This window comes from Harpia harpyja, chromosome 5, assembly GCF_026419915.1.
Source record: "Harpia harpyja isolate bHarHar1 chromosome 5, bHarHar1 primary haplotype, whole genome shotgun sequence".
Lineage (NCBI taxonomy): Eukaryota > Metazoa > Chordata > Aves > Accipitriformes > Accipitridae > Harpia > Harpia harpyja.
The window spans coordinates 70,549,859-70,560,188 of NC_068944.1; positions in this window are offsets into that span (position 1 = coordinate 70,549,859).

The following is a 10,330-nucleotide window of genomic DNA, read 5'->3' on the forward strand; positions in this document are numbered from 1 at the left end:
GCACTTTCTGTGTGCTAGTTTTCAGTAGGAGAAACAGATTATCATTGATTGTAGAAAACTGTACTTTATTGCACAAAGATAAATGTTGATCTCAACCTGCACAGTACCAAAGTCAACTTCAGGCAAGAAACTGTGGTGTGTCTATACCCTTGTTGCAGCTCCCAGGTACAGCATAATGCCTGTAGCTTAGTGAGCAAGGGATGCACTGGAAATCTGCCAAATTGAATGTTTATTCCACTTTTCTGGACAGCATGTGTCCACACCTCCCACCTTGAATGATCTAGGACCCTGCACTATCAGAGCATCTTGTTTCTACTACCATTATCTTTGCTGTTCTATAAAAGGGCCGATTAGGAAGTAGCCACAAGAACAAGGTCACGAGGCTCTGCTTTGGAGTACCCCTCTGCCTACCCAGCAAGTCGCCCTTACTGGAACACTGCAAATGTGTGTCTGGGTGAGTTCAGGATACCTGTCCAGCGACAATATGGATGTAGTCCTTAAATCGTATTACTGCTTAGCTTGATTTCATAATGGAAGATCCAAAGAAACTGTGATCAGAGACAGTGTGTCTAGAAGACACAGCAGGAAGGAATAAGATGTGCTCTCATCTGTTCAGGAGGAGAGTTGCTTTGGCAATTAATATGTGGGTGTAGCACTTTCTCTTCCTACTATTACTTATTCCCTGTGTGGCTGTGATCAATAGTACTCTGTCCCCCATTCAGGGAGCAGTTGTTTGTCTCTGTTCCTTAGGTCTTGATCGTGTGCTTCATTTTCTTCCAAGGCCAGTGCACAGAGTTCACTGGAGCATTAGGGCTTTAGTGCTTTGAGACTACAACATCTGGCACTACTCAGGGCCCGGCATGATGAATGGGATCCCTCAGCGCTGCAAGAACAGAAATGCTACGTTATTAATAAGCAGGTGAACAAGGAGGTATAGAGCAGTGCAGTTCTTAAGTATGTGGATTGAGGTACTGACAGTGAAAGCACATCTGTTAAGTCTTATCTCCACCAGATGGTTCCTTTCAGCGCCCGAAGTTATTGTCATTTATTTCATTGGTAATTTAGTTCAGGGCTTGCTGAGGAGTGGATACATCCCAGATATGAGAATAGTGGTCTGACACCTGAAAACTTTGCTAGGAACATAAATCTGTGGAAATTCTTCAGCAATAAGTTAAAAACTCTCTCAGAATTTTCTTTTGAATGTATGAACTGATTGAAAAAGAGAAACTGAATTTTTTATCAATATGTGTTAAGTTAAGCACTTTCTATTTTTATTCTTTCTTGGAAACAGGTTTTGGGAGAGAAGGCAAATCACTTTTTCTTCACCAAAAGTAGTTTGAAAGCTGTTTCTTTTTCAGTTTAACAAAATAAAAACAACAAAATGGAAAAGCTTGGTAAGAAGTTGTTAAAAGGTTGAGCAAACAATAATTCAAAGTTTCCATGTGTGAGCAGCTCCTCATGCTCAGAGCTTCAGGGAGGTTTAAACCAGGGCACTGCTTTCTCCTTGGGGTGGACGCTGAGGACACGCGTGGCCGGCCAGGGCAGCATCACTGAGAGGCAGGGACCGAATGGGCTGTTCCCAGTCAGTCAAATGTCTGTTTGCTGATCTGTGGACCTTGTAAACTGGGAAGATTTGATGCATTTTTAACTGAGGTTCGGTAGCAAGGCCACATATCCCCATGTCTGTCTGAATCTACAGACAGCCTGAAATGGCACTCAGTGTTGTAAAGTTTCACCTTTTAAAGAGGATGTCATAACCTCCTGGGCTCCCAAGCTAAACATCAGTTTTATTCTGTGGCTTTTTGATGAAAAACAAAATCTTTTTTCTTTGCATGCTTGGCTGTTCATCTAGCTGTCCCATCTCATTTTCACAGCAGCAGATGCTTGGGCTTTGATTGTGGCTGGAGATTGTTCTGTAGGAGGCTGAAGCAAAACTGAGGAGCACTCAAACTTAATTCCAGCTTGATCCTCAGTGTTAGGTGGAAGATCGTTTCTGATATCCAGGTTCATTATGAACCCTAATGCTGAAGTCTTTGGTAGACTTTTCTAGCAAGCTCTAAGAACAAAAGCATTGTGAGATGAGTGGTTTCAACCTCTTGAGTTCATGATGGGACTTCAAGCTGAGGGGAAACTTCTTTTGGTCAAACTCAAAACCTGTTAACAGGAAAACAATGACAAGGATGAAACTGAATGGAGGGGTTTTATCTATTTATTTTGCAGCAGTTTAGACAGAGTAAAAAATTTTCATTTTAAGATTTGTTTGAAGTATGTGTTTTACCATTTCAAAGCTCTCTTTTAGAGGTTCGAACTAGTAGTAATAAAATTAGAGATTTGGCCAAAGCCAAGATGTGGCATTTTGAACAGACAGAAGCAAATCGTTCCCTGTCTTTTCCAAGCCTTGAGATTGCTTGCAGTATTGTTGAATTTGAACACTGTATTGTTGAATATTATTGAACCCATATTGCATGAGGTTCTTTAATGGAGTTGAATTTGCATGACTTTTTTTCTGGTGTTGCTCTACATACAGCAACCCAACAGCAGCCACAACTCAGTTTTTTTCTTTTCCAATCTGGCATCTCTTTCTCCCTATATTTGTAATGTAATCCATCGGTGTAGTTGTACCATCTTAACAGCCTCAGATACCCAAAAGCCCACCCACCAAAGACTGATGATGATCGAGGGGCATTGCTCAAGCAGCTGGAGTTGAGGGTGCTGTGGTTTCCTCCCTCATGCACAAGCAAGCTAAATTCTGCCTACAGAGAAATGACTTCTGACTCTGCTGTAGCCATAGCTTTCGGCTACCTAAGCTGGTCATTGCTCTGTTGAAGTAAAAAGATGTCTTTTTTTTGGTTGCGAAACATGCAAGACAAGTTAAGAGCCTGGGGGATCTGATGGCTTCTCTTTTCTGCCGTGGGGATTTGCTATTCCAGATGTGTGATCCCAGTGGGGACACTTCCCTGGAGCAGAGGTCAGGCACCTTTTTGTAGTTTCAGAAGAGCACTGCAAACCCACTTTTCCAATTTCATGGGGAAAAAAAGCAGGTTAAAAAAAAAAAAAAAGTTTGGTCCATTTTGGAAAATATGCTTTCAGGTTGCTTTGGAAAGGGCCGCTTTCTCCTAATGCCACAGTGTGAGGTCTTGGAAACTACACAGCCTTGCAGGGTAGAGGCTTGGGACAGTGCAAGGACCAGAGCCCATCCCAAGACTTTGCTATTCCTTGCAGAGGAGCATGCTACAGCCTTTGGTTCAGCAGACTCTTGCAGCCTATGTTTGAATCTGACCAACTTAAGAGATTTAAATGTGTTAAAATGTCTTCCTGGGCATTTTCTTGTTCCTTTTAGTCCTGGTCTCACTTGTGAAGGTAGCAGAGTAGAGTTCAGCACAGAGGCCAGTTAGTGAACAAAGGCAGATTTACTACAGGAAAAGGAGCTAAGGGGAAAAGTTGCAGACGAGGATCCATTTTGCCAGATCACTATCTACTTTCAGGCCAAATTACAGCTGATCTGCTCATACCTTGGCCAAATCAATCTGCCTTTAAAAGAATGATCTATCAAAGAAAGTCTAAATATATCTAGCCTTGGAGAAAGAGCTCCCAGCGTTCATCATGGAGGTAAGTGACAGAGCAGTTTAAGGGTATTCTCAGTGCAGCTCCTTCACCTGTAGCTGACCTTTCTGCTTGAAAAGAGACTTAATTCTTTCAGACTGTCAAGACCTCATTCTTTGGAGGCATCACCGTTCACTAAAAGGGAAAGTGCCTGCACCACAAGATATTTTTATTCTCACCAGGAAGCTACAAGAGCATTAATTTAAATGCATTAGCGAGATGTTACATATTTGTGCACGTTGGAGAGAAGCCCATGTTCCTCCTCACTACCTCAGCTGCCTTTTGGCATTTCTGCCTGCAGCATAGCTCTGTTGGACCAGAAGTGTGACTTGTTGCTACTGGAGACTGAAAGATGGAAGGGAGGGAGCCCTGGGAGGCTGAATCTGGAATTCCCAGGTCTCACCCCAGGAGCTCACAGCACAGCAGGGAGCAAGCCACTTGGCCTGCAGTTTCCAACATTTTCCCTTAAATCACCTAGGCACAAGCTGTATTAACCACTGGAAGTTCTGCACTAACAGAACTGATTGAAAACTAAGGACAAGGATGACTTAACCAAACCAAAAGGCCTCGTTCAGATCTTTTGAAGACCTGTGTATTTCCCCAACAGATTTCCAGCAAGATTGGAAAGAGCAAAATACTGCACTTAGTTGGAAATTTTCAGTATGGATTTCAGTGTCTAGACTGGGATTTGTCATGTTTGAAAGCCCCAATGCTTACTGAGCCATGCCTTAATTTCCCTACCTTCGAACAGGAATGATGTGGCAATAATTAGTATCTGGAAAGCACTTCAGATGCTTATACAGTGCGTTCCCTAGAGCCAGCTACCTACAATCAATGGGATATAATGGCCTCATATTATCACAATAATTAAATACTTCCAGCTCTTCACTTAACCAATGTTTACAGTGCACCAGTGAGATAGAGGAAATCTTAACTTTATCTGGTTGACAGACAACACATGTAAAGGAAAAATAAGTACAATATTCAGAACATCTCTATAACATGCAGAAAACCCTCATGTGCTTCTGAGCAATTAAATTCAAAGAACTGTTAGGCAACTTAGACCACTTCATTTTAGGACTGCAGGAGTCCACCCTGAAGCTCAAAGAACTGCATCCATGCATTGCAGGTCTTATGCTTGGATGCTGATAATCAAAATTATACAGAATATGATTGGAGCAGCTGTACTTCTGTGGCTCCCTTCAAGACACTCACTATCTGTGTTTCTAAATAGAGACTTTCAACAAATTGTTGCTAGGACAAAAGGAGAAATACTTGTTCTCTGAGGTATCTGTCTTAATAGCCAAAGCCTTTTGCAAATTATTGTTATTGCACTTCTGTTAACAAGCAGATATTTAATCCACACAACAATTTGGAGATAATTTTTGCCTTTATCACACTTGTATTGTATCGAATGTAAAAGTCTGTACTGATTGGATCAAGAATAGGTGATAGAGGCATTTTGTAAATAAAGGTATTTAAGATTTAATGAAAAAAAGAAAGAAGTTCTAGCATTTTGTGTATGAATGGCTGGGTTCAGTTCTGCCTCCCCTTTCCTTCCTCCTTCAACATGGAAAAGAAAGGATAAATCTGGAGCAGTCAGGCTTATAGTGTAGCTATATATACATACATCCCTTTTACTATAAACAAACACACAGGCTAGAACCATAATCACAAATGCTGTCTCACCAAAACCTGAACTTTTGTTGACCTACCCCTGTGTTTGGTGTACTTGAAAGAAAACAGAGACTAAAAAGGTGGATCTGAATAAGACAACACGTTCTGTGCATAGCACAGTGCAAAGTGCATCTCCAATGTGATTACCAGGAACCAAGTGGGACTGTGTTATTTCAAAATGATTCTGAGTCATATAATATATCCCTCAGAGAATTTACTGCAACATAAGTAACAGCAGACGGACCATCCTGTGTTTGGAAAACATACTCCATTTGATGCATCTTCAGAGTAATACTGAATAATAGAAGATATTGTGTATCATCTTAATTTTTTATGATGCAGCACCACAATACAGTTCAAATAGAAACATTCGCTCTTAAAAAAACCCATGTAAAACCCTAGGAAGTCAGTGGGGAACTTTGCTTTGACTTCTGTGAACTTTGCTAGATCAGGCTGCTCATATCCTTATTTGCTCAGAGTCCTTCAAATATGGCATCTGATGCCATTTTCTAGTCTTGAGATGAAGAAAGCAGACTTTTCTGCCAGTTTCTGAATGAAAAATGAAAGGAACTTCTGCTGTCCATTTGTTTCTACTTCCTCTTGTTACTCTCATGTATAAAATTGCTCATAAGCATTCACAGAGCAATTACAATTCAACCTCAAGTAACTAGAAAGATCTCTTCATTAGGCCTGAGCCAAAGGCCACCTAATAATTCCACCATTCCTAACGGACTTTTCCATCAGATGCCCGACAAAAGTTTCACTGAAACCTACAGTAAACTCGCTGCAGTGTCAACGGGAGCAAATTTTAGCAGTGCGTGACGGAGACCCTTAGAGTTTTGTAAGATACCCTTGCCCCAACTTTATGCCCTGCATGCCTTCAAATCCAAATCTCCCACTGCTCATTAAATTCCTACTTTAGGTTCAGATGGTTAAATCACTTTATATCAGTGCCATCAATAAACATGAGCCAAACGCTGCTTTATGTGAACAACCACTATAGCAGGGAACTTCTTGTTGGCTTAAAGGGACACTAAAAGAAAGGGGAAAGATATAAAGGCCTCCACTTTAATAACATCTACTATGTCTGTGCACTATGTGTGATTTGACAAGCATTAGCATTCTGTTTTGTTTTGGTCTTGTAATTAGAAGGATTGTGCTTCATTATCCTACTGTAGCTCCCGCTGTGACACAGTGCCGGTTATCTTTCTAAAAGAAATATTTCATACACAGTGTCCAATTCTGTCAATTGATTACAAAAGCTTTGGAAGTTTCTCCATTTCTTATTTCAAGACAGTATTTAAAGGAAAAGGAAAAAAAACCTCCGCTGCCATATTTATTCCTATGAAGTTATTGTATTCTTGGGAATGACATAGGGAAGCATTTCAGACAAGGCAGTTCATTTCCATAGCACTGAATACTTGGAATACTGGGGGGAAAGATATCTTTTGGTGATTTGTTTTTTCCTCTTTTTCTTTGTGGGATGGCTCTCATTAGAAGGGGAAAAAAAAGCAGTCCACTTTAATTAACTGATATAAACATGATGGGGAGGAGGGGGTTGGGTCATTGTTTTTTTCCCCAAAAGACCCTGAAGACACTGTTCTATATACTGTATAGAAACAGGCAGGTTTTGGTCTAAGGAGTCTCCAAGGTTGTCTCTATGAACTGTATCCGAAGAGCTCCATCTCTTGCTTCTCCTCACCTCATCTGCCAGTATTCTGCCCTTCCTTTAACTATCAGAGCCTCTCCTTGCACAAAACATATGTTCATAGCTAGTAAGACGATGTTGCCAGTGATACATATAATCTTATGTTCCTGTGTGCATATGTTAACTAGAGTATTCATTTTGAGTATTCTTATTTTCAGAAGGGAAAAGGTCTTTCCTATATTTATGCTAATTAGCATAACATACTCTACCCAGAATTCATCATACTCCGCTAAGCTCTGCCAAAGAAAATGTATTAATAGCTGAACTGTTGCAACCCTTTATTAATATAGGCATTGCAAGCTCTGTACCAATTTTAAGGCTTACCAAGACGACAGGATTTTTGTCCTTATTCCTTAAATCTTTATAACTAAGTAATCAGAGATAACGAAAAAATGCTGCAGGGGAAACAGCTTAGGTGTAAAGGCAAGCGGTGTTTAACTCCACACTGGGTTGTTCTGTCTTGCAGCTGTTGGATCAGTGACATGACTCTAGGTCTTGCTTAAAAGATGACTTAATTATGCTTCATCAGCTCCCAAACCTTTATGAAAGAAGGATTCCTGAACTTGATGAATACTTCCAAGAATTGCTTCATGTGAGAGGAAACTATATCTAAAAGTGGAAGCAGGCCTGCAAGTTGCATCGTGTTGCCTCTTTGTCCTCCTACAGCACTGTGTGTTCTGTCCAGGTTTAGGAGAAGTGACAAATATCCAGAGACCTTGAAAAAAACAGAGTTCATGTCAGCACACTGGATTCTCATCTCCAAGCAGGTTTATTAACAGGATATTTCTTCAGCTCCAACTCAGGGGAACATCACGTGCTTCCTCATCCCAGATAAGATAATACCTACACCTTAAATCCTTGCTGTGCAGGCCTGGGGAGGCCCACCTGATAGGAACACTTCCAAGAGCATCTGGAAGGGAGATGTCTGGCTCCTTGGAAAGCTCTGGTCTGATACTGCTTTCTTCTCACTACGACTCACTTCAACCTTCTCCTTCCCTTCACCTCAGCTTCACTCTTTACTTGCTGCTCTTACATTTTTAGCGCTTCCTTTGTATCCTTCGCTCCTTTTCTTCAAGGTCTCGCCTTCTCTTGTTAGCTGATCTTCTCTGAACAGCATGCCTCGACTTGGGACATGATTTTTGCAGAGAAATGAAGGTTAACATACCATGTATGGTCAGTACATTGTCTAATATGTCATATACTCTATGTGGGGGGGGTCTCTTCTGTTGAAGATTTTTAGCAAAGGAACTGCTTTGCCTGCATACAAAAAGGACTCATTCTTCCTGGGTTCCTGTGTACAAACTGACACAAATGTGATTAATACAAACCTTCAATAATTACCACTGTTTAAAAAAAAAAAATTAATAAAATTCATCAAGCTGCATAGAGAAAATATGAAAATACGAAGAGAAGGAGAAAGGATAAGGAGGTGCATTACAATTTGTGCAAGAAGAGATACATGGCTATAAAGCAGAAAGACAAACAACATGAGACAACTGCAAAACATCATGGCATGTGAGCTACTTTCTAGTGCCTCTGTATTGGCAAAAAACCCCATTGTGGCAAGGCCTATGGATGAGCACCGTACCAAGGAAACAACTTTATCTAGGCAGAAGTTTCACCAGTTGGCTACGCTGACCAAGAACATGAAAAATAGTAACAGCCACATAGCTCCATTTGGCATAGTTTTCACAAGCCAGTCCCTGGTGCAGAAGTAGCTGTCCTAGCAAGACAAAACCCCTATATCTGCTGGTGAACAACACAGCAGACAAACACTTTTGTTTCCCAAGTCCTGAGATGAGAATTGTCTCCTCAGGTGCCAACAACCTTCCTTTGCCTCTGTTTCCTACTACAATCTTTATTCTGCCCTGGAAGGGCATTTGAGATCCCACTGGCTTTAATGAGATCTAAATTTCACTAAACCACAATCTTTCCAACTCTATTAATGTTTTATTGAAGAATATTAGTTTTCTGGGCTGCTGTCTCTTCATCTTTCCCATGTTGCTCTATTTCATCAATATAGCTCACCTTTTGAAGTGATTTTTTTGTTAGGGTTATTCAATAAAAAAGTTATAAGCTTTGATATGAACAGGGGGATATGCATTTGAAGGCTGCTAACCCTGGCCATTTTTCTTTAATGCAATAAAAATACTCTATTTTCAGTAGAAAACTTGTTAAACAGTCTCATTGGGATCACAGAGCTGTGGTGGGATAGCTGAGATGACTGGAGTGCTACAGTGGATGGACAAAGGCTCTTCAGGAAGGACAGGCTGGAAAGGCAAGCAAGTTGCTCTGTATGTGAGAGCAGCAGGAAGGCATGGAGCTCTGCCTAAGGATGGACGATGGGCCAGCTGAGAGCTTATGAGTCAGGAGCAGTGGTCAGACAAACATGGGTGATATGATGACAGATGTCTGCTACAGGCCACCTGAGCTGAAAAAAGCAGTAGATGATACCTTCTTCAGATAACTGGAAGAAGCCTCACATTCACAGACTGTGGCCCGCATGGGGGACTTGAATCGTTCTGGTATCTTCTGGAGGGGCAACACAGCAGGTCACAGAGAATCCATTGCAGGGCTCAAAGTGTTATCAGCAGCAGTCTAGCCAGAGGCCAGTCACTGGTGTTGTAACCCATGGCTGATCCTGGGGCAAGTATTGTTTAACATCTACATTACTGACTTAGATGATTGGACTGTGTAGCCTTAGAAGGTTTTCAAGTGATAAAAAACTGGAAGGAGTGATTGAGTCACCAGAGGGTCACGCTGCCATTCAGAGGGACCTCAACAGGCTGGATAAATGGGTTGACAGGAACCTCATGAAATTCAATATATGGAAATGGAAGGTCCTACAAATGGCAAAGAACAAACCCACGCACCAGAATATGCTGGGTGCCATCTAGCTGGAAAACAGCTTTGCAGAATACGACCTGGGGATCCCAGTGGATACCAAGTTGACCATGACACAGAAATTTGTCCTTGCAGCAAAGACAACCAAAGGCCTCCTGGGCTGCATCAAACAAAAGTATTGCCAGCAGGTTGAGGGAGGTGATCTTTCCTCTCTACTTAGCGCTGTTGAGACACATCTGTGTGCTGGGCTCCCCAGTACAAGAGAGACATGGGCATACTGGAGAAAGTCCATTGAAGGGCTGTGAAAATGATGAGGGGATTGGAGCATCTGTCGTACAAAGAGAGGCTGAGAGAGCTCAGACTATTCAGCCAGAAGTGGAAAAGGATCAGGGGGATCTTATCCATGTGTATAAATAACTGTTCAGGGAGTAAAGATGATGGAGCCAGAGTCTTCTCAGTGGTGTTCAGTGACAGCAAAGGCGGCAATAGGCCAATTCA